Here is an 11,439-nt window from a genome sequence, read left to right on the forward strand (position 1 = left end):
GTAGTTTCATATTATGTTACTGCCTTCTTGTTCTGGGATGCTTGTGACTGTCATTGCATACATATTGCATTATGCCATCATATCTTGCGGTGATCATATCTTTTGAACCGTAGCTCCGTTGGAGATGTTCTCTATGTGTAAATTTTTTGGAACAATGCATAGAATCACGTGAACCTATTTATTTTGCTGTTTAACAAATATTAACACGTGTTTGTTCAGATCTGGATAGAATTATAAATTAACGTATGAGGTCAGTTCAGAGATGCTATAAGTCGTTTCCAACCTCATTTAAAATGCCTAGATAGGTAGTTTAATTACGCTTCACCTCTTGCCATGTTTAACCACAATTATTGTTGCCGTGTAGCTAAACAAGAGTGAACTAAATAATTCATATGTGGAGTTTCGTCAATATGCAACTCGTTGCATATTGAACTTCACTTAATGTGTAGTGTTTGATTGTTGTGAATTGACATGCCATGTCTTGCATATATTCAACCGATCATGCATCGTATGTGGATTTCATCTTGTCGTGCATGTGTTGTGGTGAATATCTGTGTTGATGCTTGTTCCCGGTTTGCTTCGTCTCGATAGAGTTTCGCAAGCATGTCGGAAAGTGAGGACCCGTTCGACTACATCGGTTTGTCTGCTTCACGGAGTCATTCTTCTTCCAAGCGGGATCTCAGGCAAGATGACCATTTACCTAGATACCATTACTATCATTTCCATGCTAGTTTTATCGTTTCTTTTGCTATGTCTCGTTGCCTATCACCTGTTAAATATCAACCTCTCAACATTGCCATGAAAACCCTCAACCTGTTCACAACCTAGCAAACCACTGATTGGCTATGTTACCGCTTGCTTAACCATGTGTTAGCGTTGCTAGTTGCAGGTGCAGTTGCTTCCATGTGATAACATGGGTTCCTTGTTATATCACCGTATTAATTGCTATTTAATTTAGTGCACCTATATACTTGGTAAAAGGTGGAAGGCTCGACCTTTCTAGCCTGGTGTTTTGTTCCACCTTTGCCCCCTTAGTTTCGGGTACCGGTGTTATATTCTATAATTGAGCGCTCCTAACACGATCGGGGTTGTTATGGGGACCCCCTTGATATTTCGTCTTAGATTAAAACTGGTCTGGCAAGGCCCAACTTTGGTACTACATTTGCCTAATAACCTAATAAAAATGCATAGGGACCCGCCGACACCCATGGAGTAATTAATCAACCCTCGGGCCAGTGCTCCGCATGAGTGTTGGTCCAACCTGCTAACCGCTGGTGGCTACCAAGGGCAACTCTGTGTTTGGCCTACTGGAAGTTTGGACAACCCGTCGTGTCCTGCGAATGAGATACGCGGCTCCTATCGGGATCGTCGACATGTTGGGCGGCCTTGCTGGACTAGTTTTACCTTGACGAATGTCTTGTGCATCGGGATTCCGGTGATGCTTTGGGTAAGCTCAGAGTTGAGGTTTTCCACTAAGGATTCCGACGTGATCGAGGATTTCTATGTGGCTTGTGGTAATTTGTGATGGACTAGTTGGAGCACTCCTGCAGGGTTAAATATTTCGGAAAGCCGTGCCCGTGGTTATGTGGCAACGTGTAAACTTTGTTTAACACTGGTTCTAGATAACTTGAAGTTAACTTAATTAAAACTCGCCAACTGAGTGTGTAACCGTGGCTGTCTCTTTCGCGAGCTCCTTCTCCAATCGAGGACACGATGGGGTTATGTTTGACGTAAGTAGGTGTTCAGGATCATTCATTCGATCATCAGTAGTTCACGTACGCTATGCGTAGATCTTCTCCCCCTCTTATTCTTGTACTCGTAAGAGAGCCATTAAATATATGCTTAGTCGCTTGGTGCAGCCTCACCAATTAACCTCACCTCACCCATTAAGCTTTGCTAGTCTTGATACCTTTGGAAATGAGATTGCCGAGTCCCTTGTGGCTCATAGATTACTACAACACCAGTTGCAGGTACATGTAGAGGGTTACTTGACGCGAGCGCGTTGATTGTTCATTGGAGTTTTCTTCTTCTTCTTCTTCATCGATCTAGGATGGGTTCCAGGCCGGCAGCCTGGGATAGCAAGGATGGACGTCATTCTTTTATCGTTTGTTTTCGTCCGTAGTCGGACCCTGCTCTTCTTCATGATGTTTATGTATTGTACTGATGTGACTCTAATGTAGCTTGTGGCGAGTGTAAGCCAATTCCATATACTCTTCTCTTTAGTACATGTACTTGTAACGATATCCATTCTTGCAAAACGACGAGATGCGCTTCTATCCCTGTTAAGGCCCTCGTGCCAAAATAAGGATAGGATCGCATCTTGGGCGTTACAGGTATGCACAAGGCACCCCAAAGTAATACCCAAGGAAGACTCAAGCGTTTAAGCTTGGGGATGCACCGGAAGGCATCCCCTCTTTCGTCTCGAACATTATCGGTACATCTTACTTGGAGCTATATTTTTATTCGTCACATAATATATGTTTTACTTGGAGCGTCATTTTATTTGGTTGTCCTCTATTACATGTTGTTTATAATCTTGTTTTTCAATAAAAAGTTCCAAGAATGACCTTTAGAATGCTTGAATTGCTTTTGTGAGGTGTGCTGTACAAAATCAGAAACTTTTTCTGTAGTATTTGAATTATCAAATTTCATTGGACATGGAAAGTTTCTGAAACTTTTCACAGCACCGTCTTACAAATTATTTATCACTTCACAAATTTTTAGATTTTATGGAGATACATAAGTACACATTTAATATAAATTGCTACAGACTGTTCTGTTTGGACAGATTGTTGTCATAGTTTTGTTATCTACTTATCCTATAGTTTCCATAGCTTATATTGGTAGATATAAATTGTGGGAATGATAGTATAAAGTACCTAATGTTTGAAAATTATTATGCAACTTGTCTTGGTAGTACATAACGAGTTGATTTATTCCTATGTGTACTAACCTATCTCACGAGTTCTTTTCAAGTTTTGTGTGGATGAAGTTTTTGAGACTTAGGTGAAATCATGATATGAGAGGAATTAAGTAGACACAAAATCTCAAGCTTGGGGATTCCCAAGGCACCCAAGTAAACATTTCAAGAAGTCTCAAGCATCTAAGCTTGGGGATGCTATGCATCCCACCTTTCTTCATCAACAACTATTGGTTAGCCTATGTTGAGCCTAAATTTTTATTTGTCCACATGATATGTGCTATTCTTGTAGTGTCTTTTGTTTTGTTTTCTGTTTGAAATAGAATATCAGATATGAAAATATTTATTGAGAGAGAGTCCTCACATAGCTACTTAATTTTTGACTACTCATTGATCTTTACTTATATCTTTTGAGAGTAGTTTAATTGAATTGCTCTAGTACTTCACTTACATATTTTTGAGCACGGTGGTGCTGTTATTTTGAAGAAATATGCTCTCATGCTTCACTTAGATTATTTTGAGATTTAGTAGAAACTTTTAAGAAATCCTCTATTGCATCATTTATATTATTTTTAGAGTTGAAAATTTTAAAGAAACTTGTGTTCTCGTTCTTCAGTTATATTTGTTGGACAACTTGTTATTAGCAATGGAAATTTACTTAAATGAAATTGGTCCCAAAGTGATAGATATATAGGGGAGATATAATAATAACTTTCATGAAGATAATTGGATATTAAACTTGATTCTTTGCAATAGTTTTGCGTTATGAAGATAGTGATATGTGAGTTATGTTGATGAATAATTATGCTTTACTAAGAATATTGGTGTTAAGGTTTGTGATTCCCTATGCATGCACATGAAGTCAATAATTATATTATGAAATTACATCCTACTTGTGCTGCATTATTCGGTGTTAGTTATGCTTAATGTTCACTTATGATGGTTTTCGTTCTTTGGTTGGGGGCTTGTCAATCTATTTGCTAGCCTTCACTTGTACTAAGCGGGAATGATGCTTGCGCATCCAAATCCTAAACCCAAATTTGTGCAAAATGAGTCCATGATACTTACCTATATGCGGTATTTCAGTGCCATTCCAAGTAAATTTGTATGTGCCAACTCTAATGTTCAAAATAAACTTCTGTTTCGTGTGCCTATACCGCTCATGAATCGGCGAGGGGTGGCCAGTATCTTCCATGTTAAATAGGTTATTCTCAAGATGAGTATTTATTCACTTGTCATTGCACGAGACTATGGCGGTAATAGGGATGCCTAGCCCCAAAATGCAAAGAAAATTTATTTTATGTTGTCAAATAATAAATTCCCTGGAAAGTGTTGGTATGGACGGTACCCGTGGATGCGGCTAGCCGTGGAATGCGAAAGAATGGTGGAAAAAGGATTTTTTTTAGTTTAGGAACAGCCTATGATTTGTTTAGCATGGGAGATATTGGAAACTCTTAGTCGTTTTCGTTGACACAAAAATCATACCACCCAAAATGTTTTATCTCTAATTTTTTCACTTTGAGCTCTGGCACCTCTACAAATCTCTGCTTCCCTCTGCGAAGGGCCTATCTATTTACTTTATGCAATTTTTATTTTGAATTTGAGTCTCCATCTTCTCTTATAAAGCACCAACTAAGGAACACTATTATCATACTTGAGCATTGGATGTAGCTAATATTTGGGTGTGTTGCATGAATGAATCAATGATTGAGAATGATGGACTAGGGATAGCGTTCTTTAGCACTGATATTTTAAAAGACTTGGTTGCTTGTTGATATGCTTGAGTACTAAAGTTTTCATGTCAAATTATAGACTATAGATTTGAATTATCTACAAGTCCACATTTCCACGCTATAAAGAAAAGAATATGATGAATATGATAATTTTCAATTGCCACTATATCACGATGAGTTCTATAAGAAAGAGTCGTTGTTATGATGGTAGGAAAATTCCCAGTTCATAAATTATTTCTTTTATCATTTACCTACTCGAGGACGAGTAGGAATTAAATTTTGGGATGCTGATACGTCGCCAATGTATCGATAATTTATGAAGTATTCATGCCATGTTTGCCTATGTTTACAATACTTTTATATGATTTTGCTGCACTTTATATGATTTATTTAGAACTAACCTGGACTAACGTTGTTTTCACCAGAACTATCGCGGTGTTGTTTTTTGTGCAGAAATAATAGTTCTTGGAATTGGACGAAACTTTTTGACAATTTTTTGGAAGAAAAAAGAAATACTGGAGCAAAGAACCACCAGAGGGCCCCCTGGTGCCCACTAGACACCATGGTGCACGACCCCCCTCGTGTGGCCTGGTATCTAGCGGGCACCTCATGGCCCATCTTGGCGTGATTCCAACACCCAAAAGTAAAATAAATATAGAAACCTCCAGAAATAACCCTAGACGAGAAGTTCCACCACCGCAAGCCTCTATAGTAACGAAAAACCAATCAGGAGCCCGTTTCGGCACCCTGCTGGAGAGGGAGATCATCTCCGGTGTCCATCTTCATCATCCCTACAGAGGCCATGACAAGGAGGTAGTACTCCACCATCGGGGCTGAGGGTTTGTACCATTAGCTATGTGGTTAATCTCCCTCTCTCGTGTTCTTTAGATGTCATATCACGAGCCTTGTTAATATAGTTGGATCATATGGTGTTTGTCCCATGCTATTGTTGTGATGAATTAGTCTTTCACTTTAAGATCTCCTTATGTTGGATTGAGTATTCAGGTTTGAGAGCACATGATATATGTCTTGCATGCGGATACCCATAGTAATATTTGGGTATTCAAGTGATTCACTTGATATAGGTTGTGGCATCAACTCGTGGATTGCCGAGGTGACATTGGGGTAATGTATGCATAGGGGTTGACGCATGTTTTAATACTATGTTCACCAATAGAAATCTTGGGGTGCTCCTTGAAGTTCTTTGTATTGGACTAAATATGAAGAATCTGAAATTGTTTGATGCATGTCGTATAATTAGCCCACGGATACTTGAGGTGACATTGCAGTATCTAGGTGACATTAGGGTTGATTGATAGGTATCAATGGTGTTATTTTAGTACGAACTCTTAGATAGATAGATCGGAAAGAATACCTTTTTATTTTAGTACGAACTCTTGGAAAGATTGATGAGAAAGAATAACTTTGAGGTGGTTTCGTACCCTCAAACAATTTCTTCTTATGTTTTCCGCTAGATAGGTACTTTGGAGTGATTCCTTATCGCACGTTGAGGGATTTTTATGTGATCCAATTATATTAGCATTGTTGAGATCTTGCACTAGCGAAAGTACAGACCCTAGGCCTCATTTTCAAGCATTGAAATACTGTTTATGCTCACTTTTGTTACTTGATACCTTTCTGTTTTTTATTGTTCCTATTACAAAAATCAATATCTACTCTCATTACTACTCTTGTATCACCATCTCTTCGCCGAACTAGTGCACATATAAAATTTACCATTGTATTTGGTGTGTTGGGGACACAAGAGACTTTTTATTACTTGGTTGCAGGGTTGTTTGAGAGAGACCATCTTCATCCTATGCCTCCCATGAATTGATAAACCTTAGGTCATCCACTTGATGGAAATTTGCTACTTTTCTACAAAACTCTGCGCTTGGAGGCCCAACACGAGTCTACAAGAACAAATTATGTAGTTGACATCAGAGCTCCGTTCCGGCACCATGTCAGAGGGGGGATCGATCATGGATGGCCTCTTCATCAACCTTGCTGCCCTTATGATGATGCGTGAGTAGTTCACCATAGACCTATGGGTCCTTAGTACATAGATGGCTATCTCTCTCTCTCTCATGATCTTCAATACAATGATCATCACATCTTCGCTTTGATCTATCCCATGTAATACTTTTGTATGGTGCGTTTTTGGTATCTGATGAATTATGGGTTTATGTTCATATTATGAAGCTATGATGATAATGCAATTAAGAATCATAATAATATCATAGGTGACTAAAATACTTCTCATGAATCTGAGCATAAACCCACAATTCAGCGGATCCCAACAAACGCACCATACAAAAGTATTACATGGGATAGATCAAAGCGAAGATGTGATGATCATTGCATTGAAGATAAAGAAAGAGAGAGAGATAGCTATCTAGGTACTGGCTATGGACCCGTAGGTGTGTGGTGAACTACTCACACATCATCATGAGGGCAGCAAGGTTGACGAAGAGGTCCTCCGTGATCGATCCCGCCTCTGACAAGGTGCTGGAACGGAGCTCCAAATGAGATCACGGCGAAACAGAGACTTGCAGCGGTCGACAAACTATTTTGGGATGCCTTTTTGGGGTTTTTTGGAATATATGTAAATTTATAGGCCAGAGAACAGGGATAGGAGGGCCATGAGGGAGGGACAAGCCATTGGGGCACGTCGATCCCCCTCGCCGCACCCTATTGGCTTGTGCCTCCCTTGTGTGACCTCCGTTCTTCTCCTCAGGCTTCTAGGTTTTCTTTTTCTCTAGAAAAATCATATAAAAGTTTTGGGGCAATAGGATTTCATTTGGTACTATAAGCCTGAAAAGTAAAAAACAGGCAGAAAACAACAACTCTCACTAGGCACTCGGTCAATAGGTTAGTGCTAAAAAATAATATAAATTGGTAAACTGTTAGTCAAAAAGTATCCTGAAATGGTCATATAATAGCATGGAACAATAAAAATTTGTAGATACGTTGGATACGTATCAAGCATTCTCAACCTTAATTCGTGCTCGTCCTGTGATACGTCTCCAACGTATCTACTTTTCCAAACTCTTTTTCCCTTGTTTTGGACTCTAATTTGCATGATTTGAATGGAACTAACCCGGACTAATGTTGTTTTCAACAGAATTGCCTTGGTGTTATTTTTGTGCAGAAATAAAAAAATTCAGATTGACCAGGAAATTTATGAAGAATATTTTTGGAATTAAGAAAAAAATTGGCGAAAGAATCAACCGAAAAGGGGCCACCTCCTGGCCACAAGCTTGCAAGGTGCCCCCCTCCGAGGGCGCGCCCCTGGCTTGTGGGGCCCGTGTGGCTCCTCTGACCTCGTTTCCACTCCTATATATTCCTATCCGGCGAGAAAAAAAAAAGAGAGCAGAGTTCATCATGTTTTACGATACGGAGCCGCCGCCACCTCCCGTTCTTCCTCAGGAGGGCACATCTGGAGTCTAATTTGGGCTCCGGAGAGGGGAAGTCGACGCCATCGTCTGCACCAACCATCCTTCATCACCAATTTCATGATGCTCTCCGTCATTCATGAGTAATTCCATCGTAGGCTTGCTCGACGGTGATGGGTTGGATGAGATCTATCATGTAATCGAGTTAGTTGTGTTAGGGTGTGATCCCTAATATCCATTATGTTCTAAGATTGATGTTGCTATGACTTTGCTATGCTTAATGCTTGTCACTAGGGCCCAAGTGCCATGATTTCATATCTGAACCTATTATGTTTTCATGAATATATATGTGTTCTTGATCTTATCTTGCAAGTTGTAGACACCTATTACGAGTTGTGATCCGCATCCCCTAGGGTGACAATAACTTGGATTCTTTCTGGTGATTATCGTTGTTTGAGGAGTTCATGTATTCACTAAGTGCTAATGCTTTGGTCCAGTTCTCTATTAAAAGGAGGCCTTAATGTCACTTTATGATTTTTGCAATGTTTGCAAAATACCTTTTGAGGGCAGCATCAGTGAACCACGTCCTAGAGACATGGAGGATTTTATTTCCACAATCACTGTAGGGGAAGAGAGAGGGTGTCAAAGGCAAGAGCGACCAACGTACATTTTACTGTTCTACGCTATTATTCATTATTTGCACGGAGATGTTTAGTTGGTCGCAACTAGAGTGGATGCCTCAGTGCTCCCGACCACACTATTATGCGCCACGCTTTATTTGCTGATAGAATCTTTAGTCTGGGCACTATAGTGGCTCAACAGTTGAACTTAAACCGTTCGATGGGCCCTATAGGAGGTATCTATGCATCTCGTTTAGCTAAACACTTTGAGATACCTATTAGGCTTGACGAGGAAGAGGAAATGCTACTTCCTATAATATATCTAGATTATGATAGGATGGTAGCACATGATTTTATTAAGAAAGACAATAATACGAGGCTACTTTATAACTTAGTATTTAGTCAGGGTGCTTGTGAGACTATTGCTTTGCCTGCTTCTTCTTTGTTCGATATCCATTCAAGCAGGTACACTATTATGCTCAAGGAAATTTACAAATATTGGGGCCCGTCGCAACCCCCAGCACCTGAGCCTGCACCAGCCCTCGATTCGTATCAGGTTCCAGTTTTTTAGTGGGAGCCGCAGGAGCTCGCTAACCAATGGAACCCTCAGTGTCCTCCGGAGTATCCAGGAAAGGGTTATTTCCATCCATGGTCGTAGACCAACTTATGCTAAAAGCCTAAGCTTGGGGGAGTAAGTATTTCTCACCGACATTACATTCATGTTCACACACTCATTCCAGTTGTCGGTGTTCATACTTTTTCCTTGTACCATCTATGGTAGTTTATTTCTTCCTTTTGTTTTCTTCTTGTGTGTTTAGTTAACCTTGAGAAAATCCAAAAAAATTAGTTCCAGCTTTACCTTCTAGTTTGTTTAAGTTGTAGTGTTAAAAGAAAACTCAAAGATTTTTTGTTCTTCTTTTGCTTGTTGGGGGTTTTTCCAAGTAAATAGTTTTTCTTTCTTGTTTGGTTCGTAAGGAGAAGACCACGATGACATGTTGAGTGGCTGTCATATACATTATCGTTTATCTATCAGAGAGTCCGTACTACCTTGTCTTCTCCTTTTAGTTATTGCTTGCAGATTCCAGCTTAGTCCAATGCATGTGCACTGTTATTATTATTTTTCCCACGTTCGGTCATGCAAGTGAAAGGCAATAATGACGATATATGATGAAGTGACAGAGATGGAGAAAAGCTGGTATGAACTCGACCTATTTTGTTTTTGTAAATATGATTAACTCACCGTTCCAGATTCAGCTCGTTATGAATTGAACATGTTTACAATGAAATTTAGAGATTATAGTTACTTATGCCATGCTTAATAAGCTAGGAGTGAATAATGGTTTGTCTTGAGTGCCAACGTGCATATTAAAATGGTTGTGATGTAGCATGATAGAATGGTATCCTCCTCCGAATGATTCGAGTGGCTTGACCTGGCACATGTTCACGCATGTAGTTGAAACAAAACCAACATAGCCTCTACCATGTTTATATTCATGGTGATTAATATCCTACTCATGCTTGCAATCAATGTTGGTTAATCTCAAAGCATGTTTATGACTGTTGTCGCTCTCTAGCTTGTCGCTTCCCAATCTCTTGGTAGCCTCCACTTGTACTAAGCGGGAATACTGATTGTGCATCCATTTCCATAAACCCAAATTTGTACCACATGAGTCCACCATACCTACCTATATGTGGTATTTACCTGTTGTCCCAGGTAAATTTGCATGTGCAATACTCTAAACCTTCAAATAAATATTCTGTTTTGTATGCCAGAATTGCTCATGTAGTGACTAGGGGCTGTCAGTATCTTCCATGCTAGGTAGGTTATTCTCAAGATATGTGTTGATTCACTATCATTCACGAGAAAGTGGCTGGTAATCGGGATGGCTAGTTCCATGCTCAAAACTCAAATCAAAATTTAATGAAACAAAACTCCCCTAGGATTGTTGTTTGTATGGACGGTACCCGTGGATTCGACCCGCCGTGGAGTGTGATCTATTGGTGGAGGGGGAGTAAAACTTTACTATTCTCTTTGGGAACCACCTATAATGTATCTAGCATGGAAGATATTGAGATCTCTTAGTTGTTATGTTGATAATGAAAGCTTACCGCCCAAAGTTTTGTTTCATCCCTGTTTTAAAAGCTCGAGCTCTGGCACCTATGTAAATCAATGCTTCCTTCTGCGAAGGGCCTATCTATTTTAATTTATTATTGACTCATCCTCTTCTTATAGAAAGGCACCAGTTAGAGATCACATCCGTGATTTGTATGCTTTGTTATTAATTTCAATTGAGTATGATTATGACTGGATCTCTTTTACCATGAATTACAATGTCTAGTCAGTCCTTGTTCTTCGGAGGTGCTCTGCATTTATGGTTTGCGGTCATAGAAAGGGCTAGCGAGATACCAGTTTACCATATTGTATTATGATTGTTTTGATAAAATTGTTGTCATCCGAGACTTATTATTATTGCTCGCTAGTTGATTATGCCATTGATATAAGTAAATGTAAGACCTAAATGTTATTGTGAATGTGGTTAGTCTATAATCTTAGCTGAAGATCTGAACATCAGTTAGACATATTTACGACAACAAGATCAAACAGAGTTTGTAAAAGTTTTTCTTTATCACTTTCAATTTATCAGCTCAATTGCTTGAGGACAAGCAAATGTTTAAGATTGGGGGAGATGATACGTCTCCAACGTATCCACTTTTCCAAACTCTTTTGCCCTTGTTTTGGACTCTAATTTACATGATTTCAATGAAACTAA

This window comes from Hordeum vulgare, chromosome 5H (assembly GCF_904849725.1).
Source record: "Hordeum vulgare subsp. vulgare chromosome 5H, MorexV3_pseudomolecules_assembly, whole genome shotgun sequence".
NCBI classification, from domain to species: Eukaryota; Viridiplantae; Streptophyta; class Magnoliopsida; order Poales; family Poaceae; genus Hordeum; species Hordeum vulgare.